Here is a 12,598-nt window from a genome sequence, read left to right as displayed (position 1 = left end):
GCGATGACACGACGTAGAGGAAGTAGTCGTACGTCTTCACGATCCAACCGATCAAGCACCGAAACTACGGCACCTCCGAGTTCGAGCACACGTTCAGCTCGATGACGATCCCCGGACTCCGATCCAGCAAAGTGTCGGGGAAGAGTTTCGTCAGCACGACGGCGTGGTGACGATCTTGATGAACTACAGCAGCAGGGCTTCGCCTAAACTCCGCTACAGTATTATCGAGGAATATGGTGGCAGGGGGCACCGCACACGGCTAAGGAATCGATCACGTGGATCAACTTGTGTCAACTTGTGTGTTTAGAGGTGCCCCTGCCTCCGTATATAAAGGAGCCAAGGGGGGGAGGAGGCGCCGGCCAGGAGGAGGTGGCGCAGGAGGAGTCCTACTCCTACCGGGAGTAGGACTCCCCTCCAATCCTATTCCAACTAGGAATCCCCAAAGGGGGAAAGAGGAGAAGGGTGGCCGGCCACCTCTCCTAGTCCTAATAGGACTAGGGGAAGGGGGGAGGCGCGCAGCCCTGGTGGGCAGCCCTTTCACCTTTCCACTAAGGCCCATGAAGGCCCATATGGTTCCCGGGGGGTTCCGGTAACCTCCCGGTAACCCGGTAAAATCCCGATTTCACCCGGAACACTTCCGATGTCCAAACATAGACTTCCAATATATCAATCTTTATGTCTCGACCATTTCGAGACTCCTCGTCATGTCCGTGATCACATCCGGGACTCCGAACAACCTTCGGTACATCAAAATGCATAAACTCATAATATAACTGTCATCGTAACCTTAAGCGTGCGGACCCTACGGGTTCGAGAACAATGTAGACATGACCGAGACACGTCTCTGGTCAATAACCAATAGCGGGACCTGGATGCCCATATTGGCTCCTACATATTCTACGAAGATCTTTATCGGTCAGACCGCATAACAACATACGTTGTTCCCTTTGTCATCGGTATGTTACTTGCCCGAGATTCGATCGTCGGTATCCAATACCTAGTTCAATCTCGTTACCGGCAAGTCTCTTTACTCGTTCCGTAATACATCATCTCACAACTAACATATTAGTTGTAATGCTTGCAAGGCTTATGTGATGTGTATTACCGAGAGGGCCCAGAGATACCTCTCCGACAATCGGAGTGACAAATCCTAATCTCGAAATACGCCAACCCAACATCGACCATTGGAGACACCTGTAGTACTCCTTTATAATCACCCAGTTACGTTGTGACGTTTGGTAGTACCCAAAGTGTTCCTCCGGTAAACGGGAGTTGCATAATCTCATAGTCATAGGAACATGTATAAGTCATGAAGAAAGCAATAGCAACATACTAAACGATCGGGTGCTAAGCTAATGGAATGGGTCATGTCAATCAGATCATTCAACTAATGATGTGACCTCGTTAATCAAATAACAACTCATTGTTCATGGTCAGGAAACATAACCATCTTTGATTAACGAGCTAGTCAAGTAGAGGCATACTAGTGACACTTTATTTGTCTATGTATTCACACATGTATTATGTTTCCGGTTAATACAATTCTAGCATGAATAATAAACATTTATCATGATTATAAGGAAATAAATAATAACTTTATTATTGCCTCTAGGGCATATTTCCTTCAACTGGAACTGGGTTACTATCTGCCGGGGTTGGGGTTAGAAGAGGTGTAGCTGGTTCTCTGTCCAACTCGGTAGGGGTACAATCTGCGAGAGTCTGGGTTATGTGTGGTGGATCTGGTCCTTGGGCAAGTACAACCGTGGTTCTATCTGCATCAACTGGTAGCACTATCTTTTCTGAAGATCGTGTTGTTATTCACTTAGATACTGCCATCACGCTCTCCAATTCAAATGGTTGATAAACAAGAAAAGTAATTGAAAGTATAGACATTGTATGATAGACAAGTGCAATGGATAGTGGGGAATAAAGGAGGGCATGAAATAATTCATATTTATGTTGTCTAACCAAATAGGATAGCATGACACAATTTCACATTATGATGGCTAACTAAAAGAGATGGAAAGACATAGTTCAAAATATGAGACTATGTAAACAGGATGACATGACATAACTATATAATGTGTTTATTAAATAGGTTGGCATGCCATAATTCACATACATTCATGGATAGAATGCCATAATTCTAAATATGATGACTGTAAACACTAAACAGGATGAGATGATATAACTATATGATGTATTTATTAAATGGGTTACCATGCCATAATTCAAATAGATGATGTGTATGTACTATGTAAACATGATGGCATGATATAATTCAAATATATGATTTATATAGTAAGCAAGTAAGCAGATGGAAATCTATATATGATGTAAAAACTAAGCAATGCAAGACAACATGCATGACATGGGTAATATAACCCTGCCAAGTTTGAGCATAGACCTCAGGGGGGAAATAGGACTGGTCATCAGTCTCTGAATCCTCCTCTAAGGAGCTCTCTGTAGCCAGCAAGATGTCTGCTTCAGCAGGTAGCATTGTCTGCTCTGAATACCTTGTTTTCACTCCAGATACTTCCATCACCGCTTCAAATGGCTGATGCACAGGAAGAGTAGTTGAGTATACAAACGTTGTCGACAAATGGAACACGTAATACAAAAAAATGATAGCATGATATAATTCACATACATGATGATTGGCTAAACAGCATGGCATTGCATAATTCACATATATAATGCCTTTGCAACAAGATAGCATTGTATAATTCACATATATAATGTCTTGCAACAAGATGGGAATGCATAATTCACATATATGGTAATTAGACACTAAACAGGTGGCATTCACACAAAGCATGTCTAAACTAATCAAATGGCATAGCAATGCGAGACACCATACGCACGATATGAGCAACATAACCCTGCCAATTTAGAGCATACACCTCGGGGGGGGGAATAGGACTGGTCATCTGTCTCTAAATCCTCCTCTGAGGAGCTATCCGTAACTAGCGAGATATGCGCTTTGTCAGATAGCATAGTATGCTCAGAAGACCTTGTTTTCACGCCACAATTTGCCATCTCCGTGTCAAATGGCTGATGCACATGAAGAGCAGATGAATGTACTAACATTGTTGACAAATGTAATATGTAACGAAACAAAAGGATGGCCTGATATAATTTACATATAAGATGACTAGCTAAGCAGGATGGCATTGCGAAATTCATATATATGATGCCTAGCTAAACAAGGTGGCGTTGCATAATTCACATAAACGATGAATAAACTAAACATATGGCATTCGCACAAAGGATGTCTAAACTAAACAGATGACATATTTGATGTATAAAGTAAGCAATGCAAGACACCATATGCATGATATAACCAACATTAGCATGCCAAGTTAGAGCGAAGACCTCAGGGGGTAAATAGGAGTTATCTTCTCCTTCTGAATCCCCCTCAGAACAGATATCTTCCTCTCGATTACAATCTGAAATGCGTGGAGGGGAGGCTGCCTTTGCGCCTACCATGGAGTGACGTCTACATGAAATTATATTGCCACGCAAGGCTCGTCTCTTTTGCTCTACATGTTCAGTTCCATTGTTTACAATAACTGTCTTGCATAGGAATAAAACATAGTGAGATTATGTAAGGAGTGCATGCAGAAATCCAGAGTGATGGTAGCAACCTGTGGATAGACCCAAAACCAATAATAGCAAGCAGATAATGGCTTCAGTTAATAAATACAGATAATGGCTTCTTTACTGTTTGTTTCCCACCCAACATGAAACTCATAGTAGACACCAGAGATTAACCAGATAGTAGATAGATACTATTGATAGCGGCCCCGATATGTACCCCACAACCATCTAAAAACTCAAGTTTGACCATTAGTTTGGAGCTGACTCAGAGTCTAATTAGTGAACAGGACGATAAAGTAGCATGTAATATTAAGCGATGCATAACGTAAGCAGACACGAAAGAGTGCGACCTCTCTTGCGGACCCATGTAGTCCTCGAGGTCATCTGCTCGGTTGATGATGATAATGTAGTTTTCATGGCTGCCAGCGGCGGGGAAGAAGATCTGAGGCGGCGAAAGACAGTCTAGAGGTCGGATCCCTGCTGTGCTGGACCCTTCTATCATTGGAGCAGCTGAGCTGGGGTGGACGACGGCGCAGCAGGAGCGGGACAAACCACGCAAGGTTTTCTTTGACAACTATGTGTAAGAGAAGTAATTCTATAAGGGCTCGTTTGAATTGGAGGATTCCAACAATGCAGGGATAGGAAATAGACAGGAATAGGATAGGAATGCACGTGCAAAACAGAGAATTTAAAAACACAGGATTTCTGCCAATCTGGGTGTTTGATTCACAACAATTGGAAGGTCACAAGATGCAAAGAAGCATGGTGAGGTTAAGTCAAACCACAAGAAAATGTACGGTTATAATGCTATTATGCTACTATCTCTTAGTCTCGTGCTTCATGAATAGGAATTTGAAAAGGAGGACAAGTGAAAATTAAAATTCCTACGTTTTTTCTTTCAAGGAGACACTAAAGGAACAAATCCGTGTGCTCAGTGGACAATATATATAACATGTAGAGTAAAAAAGAGATGCAACAAGTGTACAACGTCTTTGGCGAAGCCATGTAGATCTCAGCGTGACTGGGTTGGCCGGTGAGGATGCTCCGGCTGACTTTGCTGTCGGAGGAGGGGAAGAATATCTTAGGCATATAGAGATGGAGCCCGAGGTACTGCTCCGCTATGATGGAGGGCTTCGTCGTTGGAGCAGCTCCGGTGAGTTGTACGACGCCGAGGCTGAACAGGACAAGAGAGACAACGAACAACGTTAACCTGAATGGAATTCTAATAGCATCTCCAATACATGACGTAAAGTACACAACCACAAAGTGCTAGATGTAAAATACATCAGCCGCTCATCTCTGAACTTAACTGTCGAAACTGAACTTAACTGTCGAAACTGAACTTAACTGTCGAAACTGAACTTAACTTTCGAAACTGAACCTAACTGTCGAAACTGAATTTTGCTGTTGAAACTGAATTTTGCTGCCGAAACTGAATTTTGTTGTCGAAATGCAACGCACTAGCAAGGTGAGGCTACACGTCGGTCGACTGATTTTTTCATCTCTGGTCAGTCAATTTTGCAGCCGTTGGATACGACATCAAGGGCTTGCGGTTCATCTTCAACCTCCACCCCCCTGAGCCGCCAGCCACCACCGGCCAAACAGCAGCCCCGCCCGCCCCGAAAACACTCCCCACCGCTAGTCCGCCGCCGCCCCGGCCATCCCTCTAGCCCCCCCCCCATGCTGAGCTTTTTCTCCGGTGATCCCCACGCCACCGCCCCGCCACCACCAGAGACCACCGCCCCCATCCTGAACCCTAAAATAGATAGTGGGGTACCTCTCCGGCGAGCCCCCCTCCCCGCTGCAGCTGGTTCTTCCTTCACCCCGGCGAGCCCACCCCATGAAAATCGACTGACCCAAAAGTCGATTCAGTCGGCTGAAGTGTAGCCAAATCGGAGCAGCATCGCATGCAAAAGCAAGAGCGAGAGCAGCAGCGCGAGCAAGAGCAATAGCAAGAGCAGACCAGGCAGGGGACCGAGAGCAAGAGCAGTGTAGCAGCACGAGCGAGAGCTAAAGTAGCAGCAGCTCCTACTGATGTGGACGCCGCCGCCGAGGGAGCGACGCCGTGGAGGAAGTGGCCGGCGATGCTGCCGTGGATGGAGCCGCGCCGTGTCGGCTCGGGACCGAGCGCCGGCAGCACCGTGAGATCGAATCAAGAAGAAAATGCGGCGATTAGTGTACAACCTCTTTGGTGGCGCTGATTAGGCCGGAGCTTCTTTCGAGGAAACGGTGATGATGATGCTCTTTCGGTGGTGCAGGTGAAGACGGCGATGTGGGAATGGAGGTGGCACGAAAGACGAGGGGAACGTTGGGGCAGCTCCTTAGAGGTGGACGGGGTGGCTGAACCGGCGGGACGATGAGATCGACGACGGATCCTCATCCGGTACGGTGGATGAGGGACGTCGAGGTGTTACTGTGGATGACGTCATCGGGGAAGAGGCTCCGGCTGGGTGGCGGACGAAGCAGGGTGTGGGGTTTCGTCGCGAGTTTTCGCGGCATCGGTGTACGAATGGGTGGGCGGATGGGATGGCAGTGGGGAACCATGGCTTAGAGACGCGCTTGTCTGAAATGTGGGGTAAGCTATGAAAGTACCCCCCACCGATTTGAGGCAGTTCTTTCGGTTCAGGGGTACCACGGGCATTTCACGTGTTGGGATTTCACAGGAGGTGAGAGTTTTCGCGCGTGTTGTAATTTCGGAATAGCAAGGCGCGGGTTGAGATGGAGGGAGTTGTCGGAGCATAACGAGACAGAGATATATCTTAAATATTTCTAGCTAACAAGGCGTGGGTTGAAATTTCCGGACAAGCCTAACATGTACTGTACCAAATCAATGCGCACTACAAATGTCATTCAAAACTTTGAATTCATGTTATGTTCAATTAAAATATTTCGCTACGTGTATAATGCATGCAACCTACTACTCAAGTGAACGTTTTAGTGCATTCCAAACGTATATACTACCGCTTCAATATGAACTAAATTTGAATTAGACCTACAGTAATGATTGTTGTGAAGTCAAAGCATTTGAATTTGTTTCTCTGTTTTAATAAGATCTACAATCATCACTATTGTCAAGTTAAACCATCGTTTGTGTATTATCTTCACAGGACACCACATGATTAGTCTCGAGTTACATATGAACTATGTGTACTATACGAACTCAAACTAGATTTTTTGAATCCACTTTATTTTGATTTCAAATCACATTATATTTCTAGCTCCAGCTAGATCCTCATAATCTAAACCATGTCTCATATGTATAATGTGTTTATCATATTATGTATGGTGCCCCGCCGCCTACGCCTACAAGTATTTAGATATGAGTTGCAAACACCACACATTACCACAAATTCAAATAAAATGTGAGAATGTTCAATATATAGTATTGTTAAGATTGCTCGATATTTAGTTGTAAGCTGCAAACGCCGCACATTATCACAAATTCAAATAAAATGTGAGATTGTTTGATGTATAGTATGGTTTAGATTGTTCGGCATTTAGCTGTGAGTTGCAAACGCCATACATTATCACATTATGGTATAACATGTGCATAGCACGTGTATCACTGCTATATTCATGCATGCAATGTTTAAAACACTATGATCTCCTATTCAAATATATGAATCCGCTTTCATATCAAATTATGATCTTTGTTAGTATCTTACACCCACACAATCCTCTAATCTTTGTAGCTACCACTAACTTTCTCTCATGCATGCACACGCCCTCCTCGCCCTCCCCCTCCCTCAGCATTCTATCCACCGGGCACATTCATTTTTTTCTTTAGGTCGTTCTCCTAGAGTCTCCACAACTCCTTTCTGACACACACCGATCGATAAACCTCTCCAACGATGCCTGCCTACAGCATACACATGAAGGAAATATGCCCTAGAGGCAATAACAAAGTTATTATTTATTTCCTTATATCATGATAAATGTTTATAATTCATGCTAGAATTGTATTAACCGGAAACATAATACATGTGTGAATACATAGACAAATATAGTGTCACTAGTATGCCTCTACTTGACTAGCTTGTTGATCAAAGATGGTTATGTTTCCTAACCATAGACATGTGTTGTCATTTGATTAACGGGATCCCATCATTAGGAGAATGATGTGATTGACATGACCCATTCTGTTTGCTTAGCACACGACCGTTTAGTATATTGCTATTACTTTCTTCATGACTTATACATGTTCCTATGACTATGAGATTATGCAACTCCCGTTTACCGGAGGAACACTTTGTGTGCTACCAAACGTCACAATGTAACTGGGTGATTATAAAGGAGCTCTACAGGTGTCTCCAAAGGTACATGTTGAGTTGGCGTATTTCGAGATTAGGATTTGTCACTCCGATTGTCGGAGAGAGATCTCTAGGCCCTCTCGGTAATGCACATCACTTAAGCCTTGCAAGCATTGCAACTAATGAGTTAGTTGTGAGATGATGTATTACGAAACGCGTAAAGAGACTTGCCAGTAACGAGATTGAACTAGGTATTGAGATACCGATGATCGAATCTCGGGCAAGTAACATACCGATGACAAAGGGAACAACGTATGTTGTTATGCGGTCTGACCGATAAAGATCTTCGTAGAATATGTGGGAGCCAATATGAGCATCCAGGTTCCGCTATTGGTTATTGATCGGAGACGTGTCTCGGTCATGTCTACATTGTTCTCGAACCCGTAGGGTCCGCACGCTTAAAGTTACGATGACAGTTTCATTATGAGTTTATATGTTTTGATGTACCGAAGGTTGTTCGGAGTCCCGGGTGTGATCACCGACATGATGAAGAGTCTCGAAATGGTCGAGACATGAATATTGATATATTGGAAGCCTATGTTTGGACATCGGAAGTGTTCCGGGTGAAATCGGCATTTTACGGGAGTACCGGGAGGTTACCCGAACCCCCCGGTAACTTAATGGGCCTAGTGGAGGAAGAGGAGAGGAGGCCAAGGGGCAGCCGCGCGCCCCTCCCTCCCCCCCCACCAAAGTCCGAATTGGACAAGGAGGGGGGCAGCGCCCCCCCCCCTTTCCTTTCCCCTCTATCTCTCCTCCCCCCCCCAAGTCCTAGTCCAACATGGAAAAGGGGGGAGTCCTACTCCAGGTGGGAGTAGGACTCCTCCTGGCGCGTCCTCCTCCTAGCCGGCCGCACCCCCCCCTTGCTCCTTTATATACGGGGGCAGGGGGCACCTCTAGGCACAACAACAATTGATCCTTTGGATCTGTTAGCCGTGTGCGGTGCCCCCCTCCACCATAGTCCTCGATAATATTGTAGTGGTGCTTAGGCGAAGCCCTGCGACGGTAGAACATCAAGATTGTCACCACGCCGTCGTGCTGACGGAACTCTTCCCCAACACTTTGCTGGATCGGAGTCCGGGGATCGTCATCGAGCTGAACATGTGCTAGAACTCGGAGGTGTCGTAGTTTCGGTGCTTGATCGGTCGAGCCGTGAAGACGTACGACTACATCAAGTGCGTTGTTATAATGCTTCTGCTTTCGGTCTACGAGGGTACGTGGACACACTCTCCCCTCTCGTTGCTATGCATCACCATGATCTTGCGTGTGCGTAGGAATTTGTTTGAAATTACTACGTTCCCCAACAACACACACAGCTTCAATCTCCTCCTTTATGTGTCCTTGCCTCATGTCTCTCATATGGTCAGACACACGTGTAAACTCTCTCCCCTCTTTTCATCGATCTCACAACCGCACACTCCTCCCCCTATCTAGCTAGTAGTTGGGCCTCTCACACCACCTCCTAGCTCCATTCTCTCTGTCTATCGGTCTTGCTGGGCCTTATTTGCCTCTAACAAATGGACGTACACCGACCGATCTCTCGCTATATATATAGCCAGCTAGGTCCATATAACTCGTTTTTACCCACACATCGATCGATCTACCTCATTAGTTGTGTCTCTCCCTTCCTCCGACAAACAACAATTGATCTACCGATCTAGTTAGGTTTGCTTACCAAACACATGGTTCCCCTTCATCATCCATGGATGCGTCCCAACAGATCTATCATGCATAGGCACCCACAGAAACACATCCCCGCTCTTATTGATAACATTGTAGTTCCATCCTCAGTTTGTCTAGTAGGCCTCTCCCAACATCTCCGAGAAGCAACTCCATCACCCATCCAACACTCTACCCCTCTCCCTCCCTCTCCCTCCCTCTCTCTCTCCTCTCTCTCTCTGTCTCGTCATATTTCCCATCCTTCAGTTATGTATGGATGTCGACCGATCTCCCTCAAGACATAGCTGGGTCTCTCCTTCTCAACACATACATGAGTCGTTCTACCTCTATAGTTAGGCCTCTGCCTACCCCTCCCCCCACCCCCTCCCCCCCCCACACACCGATACATCAAGCGCTCTAGTCATGTCTCCCTGCCACACACAAACTTGACATGTGCCCTCTAACGTTCCGGTAGGCCAGTCGCCCTATATCTTTGACTTGCACACACACACAATTTCGATGGCTCTCTTCATCGATCTCTTACCCACCCACTTGATCCTCTCTTCGACTCTATCGATAGCTATGACCCCTCCCTCTCTTCTCGTGGATTGCCCAACCCTCTATGTATGATATGGATAGGCCTCCATTTCACACACATTGCATGCAAAATTTTGTTTGAGATGTCATCGACACATATTCCCACAAATAATTCACGAAATCAACCCCCCACCCCCCCCCCACCCCCACCACAAAACAAAAAACACTCACGAACACGGTTTGTATCTCTCACACACACCCACGTAGGTGGGGGACGTGCACGAAGAGAAGAGGTGCATGCACGGCACACGTACTCCCGTCTCTTTCCCAACCACACCCGCGTGGGTACACGGTGGAGCTCATTTCTGTACGGAAAAGGCAGCCCACGTGGTAATTTGGCACGTATACTGGTTGTCCACTTGGTGGAGGGAGGATCATCTACCACGGGTGAACAAACAAATTTCGACTTGACGCGTTATGTTAAATTAAAAAAAAAGAGGCAAACCATGTGGGGCCTACCTTAGAGGCAAGGCTCTATACACTGGAGTACTTTTGATGAGTCCCGTCAACTCGCAGAACGAGGAGAAGTTTGCTTAGTACACCGTCTCCCCCGCCCATGGGCGCGGTGGCTCGCAGGATGAGGTGAAGCTTGCTCCTCCCTCACCCATGCGCGTGGTGGCTCGCAGGACGAGGAGAAAAATTTACTACTCCCTCCGTTTACTCCTCGTCCCCACTACCTCTGTCCTGGTTTATTGGTCCTCATTGTAATCTGTGCCAAATTTTGACCATAAATTTAACTAACAAAATGCTCGTGCATGTCACAAAAAATTATATATTTGAAAACTGTGTTTGAATATGAACCCAGCGTTATATTTTTTGTTAACATGCACTAACATTTTGTCAGTTAAATCTTTGGTCAAAATTTAGCACAAACTACATAGGGGACTAATAAACCAGGACGGAGGTAGTACTACCTTGGTTATAGAGATTATATCATATTGTTTGGAATATATATGTCCTTTAGTAGATTTCAATATGAACTACTAGTACATACTCCAAACACTGATGTATATAGACGTATTTTAGAGTGTACATTCACTCATTTTGCTCCGTATGTAGTAGCACTCTCCGTCACCCCTCGACCCTCGCCCATGTGGTGGACGTGCAGCAATTCATTCGGTCTCATATAGCCAGAACGATATATACTGCACTACCATTATTGCTCGACTTCCCGAAGAGGAGAAGAGCCAATCGCAAGGTTAATATTTTGGAGATGCCAAGCGCAAGGTTATAGGAGAACGAGTAGTAGGTGCCGCGTCATTTATAAATATATTTTTTCTTTAGTGGCACGTACGCAATATGATAGGTTCATATGGAGAGAAAAGGAAACCGCTCCACTATATACATAGTCAGGACGGGTCATCCTACACAGTTGCTTGCTGGGGTTGCTCTCTTCACACTCTCTCGCACAAAACGACTGTGGCCACATCTCTAACATCCCGGTGGATCACGTCCGCTTGTGGAAGGGGTGGATGCTTAGTCTAGATGCGGTGGCCATCACCAACGGCGAAAACCCACTGTCAGTACGTCCCGATCAGTGGTCCCCGCCGTTCTCTCTCACAAAGCCGGTGAGGTTGCCTTCGTCCCTTGCTCACTGTTGCGACGTGGGCAGTTGCCGCCTCCCGCTGCCCTCCTCAAGGTTGAGCTACGTCCCTCAGGTACAACTCCCTTTACAGCTGGCTTGCACCACTGCTCCAGCTTCCCACATCACTCCCTGTGGATATTTCTCTACTTCTTTGCCCCGCACATACCTGATACCTCTACTGGCTTCTACATACTGTATTTTTGATGAGTTTATGTCTCATCAACTAGTCCTAGTAATCTTATTCTAATCACGCTTCTTCAATTTCTTTGCCACAGGGATGCTCATCTCAATTTTGGTGAAACTGCACAAAATGAACTGATGGTCAAAAGGTTGGAAACTTCATTTATTAGGAAGCTCGAATGTTGCCAGCAAATTGAAGCCTGGTCAGGGTTCACAGTTCAAGGGCTAGGGACTGCATGGATCGTTTTTTTCTTGAGTTGCCTCTGTTCCAAAATAAGTGTCAACTTTAGTAGTAGTACAACTTTGTACTAAACTTTGCACAAAGTTGGGACACTTATTTTGGAACGGAGGGAGTACATATTTGCTATGATCTGTCAATCGTTGAGATGCAATAGCATGCATGTTAGTCTCCTTTGTATTTGATGAAATGTTGCAACGAGGGACCTTGGACGCAAGATACATGTAACAGGAGCTGGAAGCTTCATAGCATTGTACAAATTTATCTCGCTGATAAATTACAGTACGTACTAGTACTATACTAGTACCTCCTCCGTTCCTAAATATAAGTCTTTGTAGAGATTTCACCATTAACCACATGCGGATGTATATAGATGCATTTTAAGTGTAGATTCATTCATTTTGTTCCGTATGTAGTTCACCTAGTGCAATA

The sequence above is a fragment of the Triticum aestivum genome, chromosome 1B (genome assembly GCF_018294505.1).
Source record: "Triticum aestivum cultivar Chinese Spring chromosome 1B, IWGSC CS RefSeq v2.1, whole genome shotgun sequence".
NCBI lineage: Eukaryota > Viridiplantae > Streptophyta > Magnoliopsida > Poales > Poaceae > Triticum > Triticum aestivum.
The sequence above is the reverse complement of the archived record's forward strand: the minus strand, read 5'-3'. Positions refer to the sequence as shown.